Source organism: Pteronotus mesoamericanus, unplaced genomic scaffold (genome assembly GCF_021234165.1).
Source record: "Pteronotus mesoamericanus isolate MK-2021 breed Mesoamerican mustached bat unplaced genomic scaffold, CSHL_Meso_final contig_1175, whole genome shotgun sequence".
In the NCBI taxonomy this organism is placed as follows: Eukaryota; Metazoa; Chordata; class Mammalia; order Chiroptera; family Mormoopidae; genus Pteronotus; species Pteronotus mesoamericanus.
This window is the reverse complement of record NW_026555034.1, coordinates 108,867-124,527: the sequence shown is the minus strand read 5'-3', so window position 1 is coordinate 124,527 and position 15,661 is coordinate 108,867. Positions and strand designations below refer to the sequence as shown.

At 35.2% G+C, this 15,661-nt stretch overlaps 1 non-coding gene across 1 annotated transcript; it reads left to right on the top strand.

The window, feature by feature from the left end:
• The first annotated feature begins 296 nt into the window (after positions 1–296).
• Positions 297–433, top strand: LOC129077636 (small nucleolar RNA SNORA2/SNORA34 family). The gene has a single exon (XR_008529885.1). It is a non-coding gene; the product is annotated as a small nucleolar RNA SNORA2/SNORA34 family (small nucleolar RNA).
• Positions 434–15,661: the final 15,228 nt, after the last annotated feature.

Below are 15,661 nucleotides of genomic sequence, written 5' to 3'. Positions count from 1 at the left end.
TTTCAGGGCCAGGCTCCCAGTAGGGGACATGTGAGAGGCAACCACACACTGATGATTCTCTCCTTCTCTTCCTCCCTCCCTTCCCCTCTCTCTAAAAATAAATAAATAAAATCTTTAAAAAAAAAAAGTAAATATCATCCAACATAATATATACTAAATAAAATAGTATGAAGCAACCTTTTTCCAACAATTAAAATATTTTGGAGAAACAGATAAATTTCTAGAAATGAGTAACTTTTAAAAAATGAAAGAAGTAATATAAAATATTTATTAATACCAAATTAAAAAATAAATCTATGGCCCCAGATCAAGGCCAGCAGTTTGCTAAAGCTGCAGGTTTCAAGTAGGAGCCTAAAGAAATGTCTTTCTGTGGTCTGTTAGCCATTTCAGAACTTAGGAAATATAATGGTCAATTCATTAGAAAGAAACATCTGAGTCTAAATCAATCAATCAATCAATCTATAATATATATGTTTCCTCCATTGAAATCTCCAGGCCAAAATGTCTTTTGCAATGATTTCTTCTAAATATTTTATAGGGACCTTATTTTCCAAACCTGACACGTACACTAAAGGAATAGGAGCACAACCTCTAAGATAGCTAGGAGCTGGCCTTTCATTTTCAATACGGTGTTAATGTTGCCAAGAACTGGTGTGACAATCACAGATATGCCATGGTACTCTTCTTCATAAACAGTTTTGCATCAACATCAGACAGGACCCTTCTGGAAACTCCACAGACCAAGAAAAAAGAAGACCACTCCCCACTCATGTACAGATTTAGAGAAAAGAAGAACATTGTTTAAACTACAAAAATAACCAAATATTTCAATATACTGCTGATATAAATTACTGCTGCTTCCTTATCAATGACAACTTTAGCCTCACATTATTCTTCCTAGCTTCTAGTTAAGAAATATTAGAATATCAAACCCTAGAATTATCTCCACTTCCTTATACTTTACAATCTAGGGCAAAGCCCAGTTTCTTAACTACTCAGAAAAATCCCCTAACAAAACAATTGCTATGTCAGCAAAGATTCTGTTACTACGAAGCTGCTTATTTCCTATGGTGTGCATTCACCCTCATTACAAGTAAACAAACTCAATTTGATTCAACTACAAGTGTGTTCTGCACAACACTTTTTTTTTTTTTTTTAGAGGACAGACACTTTATATATATTTGAGTTTAGCATTTTGAACACACTTGTAAAACAGTGTGAGAGACTGTGAGATGAGACTGGGGAACCGGAAGAAGGAGAATTCCAGCAAGGGGAGCCCTTGAAGGATTTTAAGGAGGGCAGTGTGATGATTGCCCTGGACTTTTCATCCTTTCATAAAACCCGAAAATATTCATACAGTGCAGATTTTACAAGGTACTAGTTCAATAATGAAGCAAATTCATTTCTTACTGATTTTATCTGACTCTTCACTTTAATTTTTATCCATTAGATTAATTGCAAGGCTTACTAGAATCACTGAATGAGTATGTTGTTTAGGTTAAGCAATTTTACAACAATTTGCTCTTTGGGTATCTTGTCTGCAATTCTACTCATTCCAAACTAGCTTTGCCACTGAAAATTATTTGATACAAATGTGAATGGAAAAATAAAAGGTTCTGAATAAACCAACTGAAAGTTCACAGGGTGATCTAATCATACATTCCTACCTGGGCGGGTCCTGCCTCAGGACTGTAACTTCTATAGTGAAACGTTAGCTTTGCCTTAAGCAAACCCTGACCACTGTTTTTGTGCATCTAGGTTAATACACTTTTGAAATGCTTCTTTTTCGGACCCCTGGTTAGCATAAACACCCTCAAGTGAGCATAATCTTGTTATCTATCCCATAATCTAATCATAAAGATTTCCCTGCCTTGCTTTTTCCCACCCTTATGTCATCTTCTTCATGTTCCCTCCTTAACTTCGAAAGTATAAAACAAACTGCAAACTCATTCTGGAAAGTATTCATCTTGGGCTCCTGAGCTCTTGCTTCTAGGAATGTCCTCTGGCTCAAATACACTCGCATAAACTCATAAAAATTTTCTACAGATTTGGATGTTCTTATGTTTACACACACACACACACAGAAGTAATTCTGATTAAAATCTAAGGGAAATTTTTTGTGTGTGGCAACAAGATATAGTCACTTCTTTAGTCAAATTCCTTCCCACTCTTTCCACTACTAGCTTGATTGCTGATGATCAGATGTGTCAATCAGGCTCCTGATCCATGGTCTTGATGTTCCCACTAAAATGATTCTCATGGTAGGTAGTTTCATGCTAACTCCCTCACTCCAGTCAGGTTTCTGCCCAAATGTGCCCTGTTCTTACCATTTAACCTACACTGCCACCCACACTCTGTTCGCCCTGGTTCCATACCATGCATTATAATACCTTAGTGCATTAATCAGTATATTATCAGATTCTGTCTTAGCACAATTTAAAGGCCTAATACATATTCAATGATAAGTAAATTAATTAAAAAGAAAAAGCTGGAAAAGTTTGTCACAAGCAGAAGCTGATATCATTCTGTTTCCAGTCTCTTCTGTTAATTCTACTACTGGGGCTCGGTTTTTCTCACTAACGCAGTAAAGAATTACATATCAGCGAGACGGAACTGGATGAGTAAGAAGTTTATTAGCACATTCTGAAGGGAGAGAATGGGCCTGTGCAGAAAGGCAAGAAAAAGGCTTATAGAAGAATCAACAGGAGAGCCTAGGCAGGGCTGCCTTAGCTCACTGGGAAATCAGAAAAAGGTCTTACAGACTGGTTTGGGGGATAAGACTGGGACAGCCTGCCAGCTGCTCCCTGCCTTAGAATTTAGGAGACACGAGTGTCTGTGAAGAGTTGGGTGGGGTGGTGGGGAGGAAAGGGAATTGTGCAGGCTGCTCCCCAAAGGGAGAGCACCATGCTAGGTCTTTTGTTTGAGGCTTTTTTCTCTTTCTTGCAAGTGGGAATGTTAGGGGAGGTCTTAGGGGAGGATTTCAGTGGAATATGCTTCAGTTGTCCAGGTGTGCCCATTCAGGGTCATGGTCTCCTCTGACTGGTCAGTGGCAAGGCAGGGTGTGTTTAGTCATTACAATTGGTTCTGGTGTCCCCAACTGGCTTTGTTGCTTTTCTGGGCCTGGAGCTGAAACACAGCTGAGGCCTAGATGTTATTTCTAAGGAGGAGACCTTTTGTATCTGGCTGTAAATTGCTCGGCCATTGTGTTTATCTGGCTCAGTTTCCCTATTCTACCTACCAAGGAATTTTCTTAGCTTCTTAATAGCCTGTCTCAATTCTAAATACAGTAGTTTATTTTTTAAGTTTGAGGTAAGTGAAATAAAAAATTAAACAAACATAAAACATATTTTCATTAAATTCTACTCATTTTTATTATGTACTGGATATGGTACATTGTTATTAATTAATAAATATGACCTAACATGAGAACAAAATACTTTCATAAGAAAGCTTTAATCAAATATTTTTTCTTACTAAACTTCACAGCTTTACTGATATCTGGAGGTGGGGCAGCTATCGGAATGCAGGTTCATTTCAGCATGGTAAATGATCTTGAACATTCATTATAGTCTCTATTTACAGAAATTTTAACTCTTTTATAAGTTAATGAACAAAATAGCAACTTGTCATCTTATAATGTATCACAAGATAAATTGAGGGAGATGGGCTGTTTTCACCTTCCTGATGAAACTCAAATGTGATAGATGAAATGTCAGAGCATTATAATAAATGCACAAGCTAATAGCTTACTAATCCTACTTGATATTTGATGCACCCAATTAAGGCAGATTTCTGCTTTGCATCTACTTGTAAGTTTTCTTTACCATCTTTGCCATTTAAAAATATTAGACTTTGTAGTTTAAATCCACAGCTTATTTAATATAGCAAACAGGTACCTAGGTATTAAAAGTGGGGCAGTGGAAGTATTTAAATCAATCTACTATTCTATATAATGTATAAAAATAAACTTTATTTAACATATAGATATATTATAGATATTTCTATATTTATATATTATATATTGTTATGTCTTATATATTTTATGTTATATATGCAAAAAAGAAGATGAAAACTTGACTTTAGAACTGCTTTGAGAAGGGGAAGGGTCATCAAGGAACATGGATAAAGGGCCCACGGACAAAGCCAATGCGGGGGAGGATTGAGGGTGGGAGGGGGGCGTGGGCAGGGCAGGGGGAGAGCAATGGGGGGATTAGTGTGACAACTGTAATTGCACAATAAAAAAATAAAAATAAAAGAACTGCTTTGAAAAATTTAATTGAAGAATATAATTTTCTAAAACCTTAGCTACTTCTACATTTGTCATTATTTATAAATGGTAAAATATACTATGACAAGATATTTCCCTTGGTTTTCTCTGAAGTACAGTGTTCCCGCTAATTTATTATATTTTAAATAATTATACTTTAAAACAAACTTCTATTTTACATTACTTTCTTGTGTAGTTTATAAATACACACCTATAATATTTATTACAACATATGTCTTAAATGTTACAACATGTATATTTGGATATGAGCATTGGCATGAGATGTACTATGTAACATAGTACTAGTAATCTGACATTTAAAATAAAAATGAGATTATTCTGATATTCAACTTTAACTTTTTAAAAAAGGGAAGTACATGATAAGAGTGGGATGTATTTTTTGTTCCATATATTAAGGAAGTGCTCAAAGAGTGATGAAAAAGATGGTTTTAAATTTACATGTTTTAGTTGTTGCTTCCATCCAATGCAATAAGAATGTATATTTATTAATCTGTTGTAATGACTGGTAGATCTAACAATTTATAAACTGAATATGTATATCCCCGAAATTATAATCATTTGCTGATGTTTTATATATTTTCTTTATTATTATTTTTTAAAAATATTTTATTTATTTATTTATTTATTTTTAGATATGGGGAGGGAGGGAGAAAGAGAGGGAGAGAAACATCAATGTGTGGTTGCCTCTCATGCGGCCCCTACTGGGAACCTGGCCAGAAACTCAGGCGTGTGCCCTGATGTGGATTCCAGTTGGGGAACTTTTCGTTAGCAATTCGGCACTCAATCCACTGAGCCACACCAGCCAGGGCTGTGTGTATTTTCTGAGTGACTTCCTTCTTCTTAATCAGAAAATGATTGAATCAGAACTTCCATTATCCAATGATTTCTGAAGTGAAAATTATGTTTATTCAATTTGCCACTCATTGTAAACTGCCTTGTATTTTAGATCTGGCACTCATAGAATTGGTATTTCGTTGCACTGTAAAAACCTTACTTTGTTTTACCTTTGCCTTTTGATGGGCTTTTGTGTATTTATGTCCTAGTACACATTAAAATTTTCATTGCGTTTTAAGTTTTGGAATTCTAATATATTTTTGCTCTGAATTTGTGGTCTCAAAGGCAAATATTTTCATTGTATTAGAGCAGTGATTTTCAACTTTCTTAAACTGACATGTTGATGGAAGAGACCTGGCTCTTCTTGCTGATGCATGTAAAGAATTACATATCAGCAAATCTATTAATGTACAATCAGGGTTTATTAGTGATCTGTTCCCATTGAAGAGAACAGGCCTAGCTGAGATGAGGGGGAGGTGAAAGGCAGAGGTTCAGGGCAAAGCAGGGTGACAAAAGTATGAACAGCTAAATGTCGGGGCGGCAAGCCCCCAGGAGGCCTGAGGCAGGGTGGCCAGAGCGCCAAGAGCGCCCAGCACACCAAGAGAGTCAGTCCTTTGTTCTAAGGACCTATATAGTTAGAGGGATGGGAGTAAAAATGTTACATATTGATTAATGTGTAAGTGTGGTGCCAGCTTTCCTGGGCAGATGTGACAACCCAAACTTAGGTATGTGTGGGGGTCTGTTAGCCCAAATCCTTATCTTGCTCCAGACCACATTTGTTCATCTTGTTGTAAAGCAGACACATGACAGGAGTTAATTAAAGTTGGGGCAATTACCCAAAGTTATTTATGGCCTGCTTCTTTGGGCACTGGGGACCCTCTTCTGGCTTTCAGGCGTTGGGATGAAAGCACAGTTTCAAGGCTTTCTTTCCCAGGTAGTGGAAATGCTACATAGAATTTCAAGGATTTCCTCCTTCCTTGCTAACACAGTGTTTCTTGTGATGTTGGAACACTTGGCAATATTATCCAACCAGGCTCAGGACTGCAGAGTTAGTGGATGAGATATGTCTCCCCTCTCCTCCTTCCCTTGGTTTACTATTCATTCTGCCTAAGTGATAAAAGGCACTTTTCCTGGCAAACCAGGATGCTAGATGCTGGCCAGTAACAGCAGTGCAGTCTCAGAGTTCTTCCTGTGCTGTCTCCTGCTTCCCATAGACACTTAAAGAAGTTACTAAAACTCTACAACACACCAAAAAATACATTATTTTTTTTAGCCAATTTAACAAAAAAATAAATGTGTAATTTTAATTCATTCACACTACATGGCTATTGCGTTGGCTGTTGTCTTTTTTTTTTTTTTTTTTTTTTTGACAATCTAAGGGGAAAGAGGTCAGTGCCCCTGACTAAATAGTCAGGTATCGCATGTTTTAAAAATTCTTGCCGCACACCAGTGTGCCTGCTCAGCACACTGGCTGAAAATCGCTGTCTTAGAGAATAGATGACTTCGGAGCTATAAACTTAAAATCCACCCATAATGTGGTTAGCCATCCCATTGGCTAAGTAAAGGACATTTTAAAGTCTTGAATTCCCAAAACTCAAATCAAAGTGACCTAATTTTAATCTCAAAGAAGCACAATTAGAATATGATTATAACATCACATAGGGAAACTTTATCCTATTAAATCCTGATTCAAAAATTAATATGTAATTAAAAGGAATTGTCTAGGTGAATGGTAGAGAATAAAAAGCTCAAAAGTCAGAAGTGAACAATTTAGTCAGCAAAATCCAGGATAAGGAGACACTGTGTTCTCAGAAAAAGGATGGAACTACTTTAAAAAGCCTCATAATTGCCTGGGTGATAATATTTCTCCAAAGTAGTCATTTCTTCTTGCTCTATATTGATACTTTATAAGCATTCTGCTAATTATTAGTTTGGTTTTCTATAGAGTGCTTTTAAAAATGTTGCCAACTTGTATACTATAAACATCGCAATTTCTGAAAAAGTTTATTTTTACTTTTATTTTATTTTTAAGTATATTTTATTGATTATGCTATTGCCATTGTCCCAATTTTCTCCTTTTGCCCCCCTATACCCAGTACCCCCATTCCCTCCAGCAATCCTCGCCCCTTAGTTCATGTCCATGAGTTGCGCATATAAGTTTTTTGGCTTCCCCATTTCCTCTACTGTTTTTAACATTCCCCTGTCTATTTCGTATTTACCAATTATGCTTCTTAATGAAATACAATTATAAGTATGTACATCTGTCTCTTAATGTATTCTATTACTATGTTTCCTCTCAAAGTATAATCAACTTTAGGATATAGAAATACCAATCTCCACACCATATGATACATGTACAAAGGCAGTGTCACATTTGGCTGGAGTTCTCTGGTCTTCTTTGCAAGATACTCAAACTTATATTGTGCCCTTTCAAACTTTAGGCAGGTGGCCTAAGTCCAGGTCTGGTTCAATTAACTTGCTCACAGTATGGAGAAAAAAAACAAAAACAAAAACAAAAACCTTTTTTTTTTCTTAAATGCAGATTGATTTTATTTTTTTAAATGTCAAAGTTAATTATAAAATATTAAAAAAATATAAACCCTTATAAAATCTCAGCAATTAAACCAACATGACACCACGACAGAAATAATCAAGTAGATCAATGAAATATAATGAACGTTCTAGAGACAAACGTATATATCTGTCTAACAATATATGATTAAGCTGATATTTCAAGTCAATGGATAAAATAAGGCTTATTTAACAAATAAGGTCCATAGACCACTATTACTTGAAATAAAACAAATATAGAGCCCTATTTCACACATTATACAAGACATATTCAGGTGAGTTAAAAATCAATATGTAGAATCTAAGGAGTTTTAGAAGAAAATACAACTAATATTTTTCATGACCTGAAGTAAAATATTCAAACCCAGAAGCTATAAAGTAAATATTAACAATATGACTATATTAAAAATTTAACTATATAGTAATATACATATTAAAAAAGTTAAGGGACCAGGAATAGAATAGAAAAGTATTTGCAACACATCTGAAACATAGTTAATAGGTTTTTTCATTTTTGTTTTTTTAGGGAAAAAAGTTCTACAAACCTTTAATCAGTAAAGGGGTAAAGAATACCAAAAAGTCATTTAAAGCTTTTTTTAAAAAAATAATAGAAATAGGCAAGAAATATACTAAAACAGGTTTAGCTTCAACAAATAGTAAGGGAACAATTAAAATAACATCATTGTCACAGATTAATGAGTATTAAAAATATTGGTAATATCAAGTATTGGCAACTCTGAAAGGAACTGGGTATTCATAGAAAATTTTTCTTCATCTTAAAGCAGTCCCTTTAGCATAGTTTGCAGTGATGGTTTGGTGGATGTGTATTCTTTTAGCCTTCTTTTGTCTGCAAAACTCTTTATTTCATCTTCCATTTTAATCGAGAGCCTTGCTAGGTAGAGCAGTCTTGGTTGTAGGTCTTTGCTTTTCATTACTTGGGATATTTCTTGCCATTCCCTTCTGGCTTGCAGTGTTTCTGTTGAGAAGTCAGCTACTAGCTGTATTGGGGCTCCCTTATATGTTACTATCTCTTTCTCCTTTGCTTCCTTTAGAATTCTCTGTTTGTCTTTGATATTTTTCATTTTAATGATGTGTCTTGCAGTGGGCCTCATTAGCTTCCTCTTGAATGGGACCCTCTGTGCTTCCTGGACTTGTGTGACTTTTTCTCTCCTCCAATTAGGGAAGTTTTCCATCATAACTTTTTCAGACAGGTTCTCTACCCCTTCATCATCCTCTTCTCCTTCTGGTATCCCTATCGTATGAATATTATTACGTTTCAGGTTGTCCTGCATTTCCCTAATGCCTCTTCATTCTTTTGGAGTCTGTTTTCATTTTCTTGCTCTTTCTGGGAGCTTTTTTTTACCTTGTCCTCCAGCTTGCTGATTCGGTCCTCAGCTTCATTCTGCCTGCTTTTGATTCCTTTTACTGTGTTCTTCAATTCAGAAATTGTATTCTTCATTTCCTCTTGCCTCTTATTGATAGTTTCTATGTCTTTTTTCATGCTGATATAGTTTGCAGTAAGTTCCTCGTAGTTTCCCTGTAGTTTTTTGTAATTCTCTCTGAGCTCACTGAGCTAATTGAGCTTCCTTAGAACCGTTGTTTGGAACTTAATATCTGATAGTTTACTTGCCTCTATTTCTTTTAGTTCTCTTTCTGGGGATTCCTCCTTTCCCCTCAAATGGGGGGTATTTCTTTGTCATCCCATTATGTGTGAGACTCTTCTTTTTTGCTTCTGCTTCTTAAATTGATCTGTCTTGATTTCCTGACTTTGTGGTGTGAACTTCTATGGTTGGAGACTGCTGTTTTTACTTTCTGGATCTGCCTCTGATGATGTCAGATGTTGACCCTGCCTGACCTTAGGCAGCTTCTTTGAGACTTCCAGTAATCTACTGTTTGTGGCTGTTTCCTTCAGCTGTAATCTATTCTCTCTGCACTCAGCAGGCCGCCTTAGCCAGCTCACAGTGGGGCGGAGTCCTTCCTGGGGGCAGTTATTGGGTCCTCTCATGTTGCTTCCATATTGGGGAGGAGTCTGCACTGGGATCCCGCTGGCCACTCTCTCCACTCTCTCCCCAAAGCCCCCATCCCCAGTCTCTCCTCAAGTGTCTCCAGACCTCTCTGCACCCACTTTAGCCAGGGATCTACTGTCTGTGGCTGCCACTCTACACTCAGCAGGCGGCTTAGACAGCACAGGGTGGGGTGGAATCCCACCTGGGGGTGGGGCTATTGGGTCCTTTGATGCTGGTGTCACTCAGGGGGCATGGTCTCTACCTGAGCAATATGGCTGCTGCTGCATGGAGGATGAGTCAGCACCAAGATCCCGCCGGCTACTCTCCCAGTTCTCTCCCCAAAGCCTCCCTCCCCAGTCTCTCCTCAGGCATCTCTGTCCCACTCTGCCCTCACCTTTGCTGAAGACCAGGGCAAGTGGCTGCAAATAAAAATTTTGCATTGACCCTTTAAATGGTTTTTTGTGTCTCCAGCTGCCTGTCTCTGGCAGAGAACCCTACTGCTTTTTGCAGCTGGCTGTTTTCTGTGTACTTTTTGGGCTCTGGTGCTGTGGGCTAGAGATCCCCACTTTTGGTTTAGGCCCCGCTTCTCAGGGGGATCCAACTGGCTGTTTCAACATCCTTCTGGTGCTGCCCACCGTGGGTACCCTGCCTGCCTTCTCAGGTCTGTATCACACTCTTTACCAGTTAGATTGCACTAAAGCCAATTCTTTTGTCTCCAAGGTTACAAGGCTCCTCTCTCGCAGTTGTTCAGTTGTTTGTCCCAGGTGATTTCTCCACAACTTAGTTGTAATTCCAGGTTAGTCCTGGGAGGAGGTCAGTGTGAATTCCACTCACTCTTCCACCATCTTGATTCCTCTGCAAAAAAAAAAAAAAATCTTAAACCAGAAGGATGTTTACAAAGAAAAAGCAAGAGAAAAATGAACTTTAGTGAAGGGCCTAGATTATATACAAACAAGTCACTTGAAAAGAGTGAAAATTTGGAGTGACTTTGGTGGATAAAAATAAGTAAATAAATAAAATGTCATAGAGTGGCACAAACTGTCACCCTTCAATGCAAGTCAAACATGTACTCTTAACAAATGACTTTCCTGCCTATAATACAGTTCCTGTGAATTGCTTATGTTGATGGTGTGCAGTATGTCATTTACATTCCATGATAAATAATATAACATGATGGCATAGCACTTCTATTATGTTCTTCATTATAGCCTGCGACCAGGTTGAAATTGAATTTCAAATTTAAAATCTACTCTGACCTATCACAATTTTACAACTAAACTTGAATTATTTAAGCTTTTTTATGGGACTTTAGAGGACAGAGAACAGAGTTTAATTGTTGACTAAATAGATAATATACTTGAGTAAAAGATAAAAATTAAAATGAATGAAAGATATAGTATTGCTCTGAACAAGAACTGATGGATTAATCTTTTCTTCATCTGCAGTTCATTCAATATTCTTTCAAATTATCAGTAAAATTGGTTTAAACATTATATTATCATATTGAATTTTATTCTTTGATGTGTAAAAAATCATTTTCCTTCTCATTTTGAGTTATATTTCATCCTTTATTCAATGAAACCAAAGAATATATGTGATTCAAACAAATTAGGTGCATATATGAGCTGCAGTGTTTCAAAGGGAATATGTCCTCAATGACTAAACAGAAAACCTTGTTAATGTATAAGGATAATTCATAGGTTGCTGCTCTTAAAAGTAAAGCAGAAAATGTGAAAAAAAATAAAACGAGTAAAGAAGCTGAATCTGTGTTTGTACTGGCCTTATTACCTATCAGTACAAGCAATTCTCTTATCTTTTTTACTATGAAGTCTTGGTGAGATATGCCACTCACACTGATCACTTATAAATAATGATTTAAACACCTAAAATTTGGTGTTTATGGTACCATGCTTTTGATTAATATGAATTATTATCATTACAATATTATTACCATTATTATTTTTAATAAGCTCTTTATTGTATACCAGATACACTGCTATAAACTGTATGCTTAATGCATTTAATATTTCATGATAACACAATAAATAACACAATAAATATTTGTATTTCATCTGTAAGTAAACACAGGCTTAGGGAGGCTAAGATGAGACAGGTAGAAAGACACAGAACAGCAACCTCACTTCACCCATTTTTTTCCCACTAACGTGAGTCACTCAGAACTATCTGACTCCCCATTCTACATGAAACAAATTTTATCTTCTAACTCATAAATGGGGTCAGTGCTAAGACCACAGCTCTTAAGAATAATGCTCATAATTACTTTATTATTAATTCTCAATATTGTTATGGGTTGATTTGTGCCCCTCCAAAAAATGTGAAGTCTGAACCCCAGTAACTGTGAATGTGATGTTATTTGGATGTGGGGTCATTGTAAATGATCAAGTTAAGCCCATTATGGTGAGCCCTAATCCATTATAGCTGCATCTTTATGAAAGAAGATTTGGGCACAGAGAGACATACACACAAAAGAGAATTCCATGAGAACATAAAGTCATGTATCAGTGATATATTTACAATCCAAGGAGTGTCAAAGGTTGCCAGCATTTATAACTAGAACTGTGAGGCAATAAATTTCTGTTAAAGCTACCTAGTTCATGATATTTTGTTACAGTAATCCAAGCAAAGTAGTGCAAATATCCCATGTTCCTTTGCTTGAAACATGAATTATACTATATGCATATATGTATGAGAAAGTCATGAATGTAATTCATTGGCATATTTTCTTCAAAATGGCAAAGACCTTTTTTGACCAAAGAATCTAAAAATTAAAAATATAATATTTCAAAGTGAAAATGCATATTTTTAAAGTCAAATGACTATTAAATGTAAAGTATAAAGGTCTCATTAAAATTAAATTTCTATCGATTCTCTTGATTTTGGAATTTAAACACAATTTTTTATTGTCTATTATAGTTTGTGTCTCCCTTTTTTCCCTTTTCCCGCTTCCACCCAATCCCACCCCCTCCCTTCCCCTTGTCAATCCCCATATTGTTGTCTGTGTCCATGGATCATGCTTCAATGTGCTTGGTTAATCCCTTCACCATCCTTTGCCCAGTCTCTCCCTTAATCCTTTGGCAGCCCTCAATCTGTTCCCTGTATCTATGCTTCTGTTTCTATTTTGTTCCCTAGTTTATTGTGTTCATTAGATTTCACATATAAGTAAGAGCATGTAGTATGTCTTTCACTGGCTGCCTTATTTCACTTAGCATAGTATTCTCCAGGTCCATCCATGCTGTCACATTAAGTAAGAGTTCCTTCTTTTTTACTGCTGCACAGTATTCCATTGTGTAAATGTACCACAGTTTTTTGATCCACTCTTTTACTGATGGCACTTAGGCTATTTCCAGATCTTGGTTATTGTAAACAGTGCTACTATGAACAAAGAGGTGCATGTATATTTTTGTATTGGTGTTTCAGGATTCTTAGAACATATTCCTAGAAGCGAAATTGCCGGGTCAAAAGAGAGTTCAATTTTTAATTTTTGAGTCTACTACATAATATTTTCCACAGTGACTGTATCAGACTACATTCCTACCAACACTGCAATGGGGTTCTCTTTGTAATTTACTGAATGGTAGTGAAGGTTAGTTGTGTAAAATTCCTTAACTACCATTTTTCACAATTAGATTTTGTCCTTTCCAGTTATCTAATTTTCAGAGATACTAAAATAATGATGAGACATACAGACACAGTAGCACATTTAATAAATAATTATTTTTTGAGGAAAATAATTTTAAAAATAGAAGGGTAGTTGGTGCTTAAGGTTGATGGGAAAGTGTAACAGGAAATAGAACCATGTAACATTTGGGGTGATGGAATTATTCTGTAATATAACCTAAGTTGTGGTGATTAAATAGATCTATATATTTTTTTTAAAAATTCATGAAACTAGATGATGTATAATAGAATTGTACACCTGAAACCTATATAATTTTATTAACCAATGTCACCCTAATAAATTCAATAACATTAAACATAAAAATAGAAGAGCAGTTTTAGAAGAAATCAGATTTTCATTTGGACCTAGGCTATTTTTGTATGGGTTCAGAACAATGCTTGTTTTCATGCCTAAATTGAATTTGAAAAAAATCCAGGCTGCTTTGTAACAATCAGCTTTAAGGAAGAGATTTTATCTCTGGTCTTGTATTTCTCGAAAGAAAATTCCCATTGCTTGTCTTTTTTCTGTGACATTTAATTATCAGTTTTTGATCACCTGTGTAAAAACCCATACATTAAGAAGTATTTCAAGACTTTTGGAGAATAATGTCGAACAGAGAACCATAAGATGGAAGGTACTTAGCAAAAGTCAATAATGAAATATTCAGTTCTTCATTTTTAGATTATAGACATAATTGTCTAAATTCATAAGAATAATCTTAACTTCATTTATTCTAATAAAAACATTTGAATTTTCCATACCATTCTGTGACATTAAGTCAGTTGTTCTATAAAGAATCTATATTTTAATTACAAACGTCTTTTTACTATGTGAAATGGTGAACTCACACTGATTTAAGTTCATAAAAAATGTTTTTGATAATACTGATAATAATTAAGTACTCAGAAAGATGTTCAGAACTTTTATTACTGGACCCAGTGAGTACTGCAAACTTAATCAAGGTTAACAGCAATAGTTCCTTTACTTCTGGTTCAATGTTTCTCAATTGTTTGCTTTTAAGACCTAATTTTAAAAATTGATGATAAAGAGTTTTAAATGTCTTCTAATTCATTTTAAGTTTTTATTTTAATAAGTATTCTAGCATGTCAATTTAACATTCCAAAAACTTAAGTTACATATGTAATTCAATTTACACACCTTCATAATAAAACTGGGCTATACAGATATATTAGAGTATTAATATTTTGTATAATATTGTTTAGTGTGCTGTCAACAATATGTAAAATATGCCAGACTTTCCATTTATTCATTTGATTATTTCATTCTTCCTCTTTTTTGGTATGAAAGTCAAAAATAATTTACACCTAATTATGTAATGAAAATTTACATGATCATGAACATGTATTTCTTATAGTTGTGACCAAAAAACATTATTTCCATATATATTACATAACATTCTTTTTTTTTAATTTCATTGCCCTGACACCATTGTAGAAGTCCATGGAAATCTTATAAATGTCAAGAATACATGGAGAAGTTTTGACAGGGTCCAGTTTATAAAAATAGTCTTTTAAGACATTATTTGGTCTGTCTCTGTTCCTTCTCTCTCTCTTTCATCCCAAGAAAAAAAAAATTTACCTTAGGCTATAGCATGCTTATTTTATTTCTGCTAAGTTTGAAAAATCTCTTGTTCATATAAACATTAGTTTTCTTCATGAAGTAAACAAGCTTGAATAAACATTAATCTAATATCCTCTACTAATATTTGGCAATTCTATTTTTGTACAGGAAAATATGTATTCCATTATAATTCAAGAAATCTAAGTAATATGTTAAACTAGATTTATATAATATGGAATAAATATTTAAAATATGATAATTTTTAATCAATATAGGCTCTCTTATGTAACAGTTAAAAAAAATAGCTCCATAATCATATGGTTTTATAAACAAACATCTATCCAGAATTCACATAAAGTTTGACCCAGGGCCAAATGATTCTTTAGGGCCACTGTATTCCATGACCATGGTTGGCTTGCTTTGATCTTTAACTCCAGGATCTCGACATGAGCACTGCACTTTCCCTGGTGCTACAGCACAATACTAGAGTCTGTAGGATTTTACACCAACAATTAGGTGCTTTGGCTAGAAATGACCACATGCCTTATGCTCATCATCCATGAACCAATTATACAACCCCAGCAAAATCATAAAGGGTGAGGATGTGTGCCTGCACATAGAGATTTGCTTGGTAAAGAGAAATTTCTGTAACAAATTTATTGTTACTTCCACTTCAGAAGCGAAGAAAAGTGGAATCAGAGA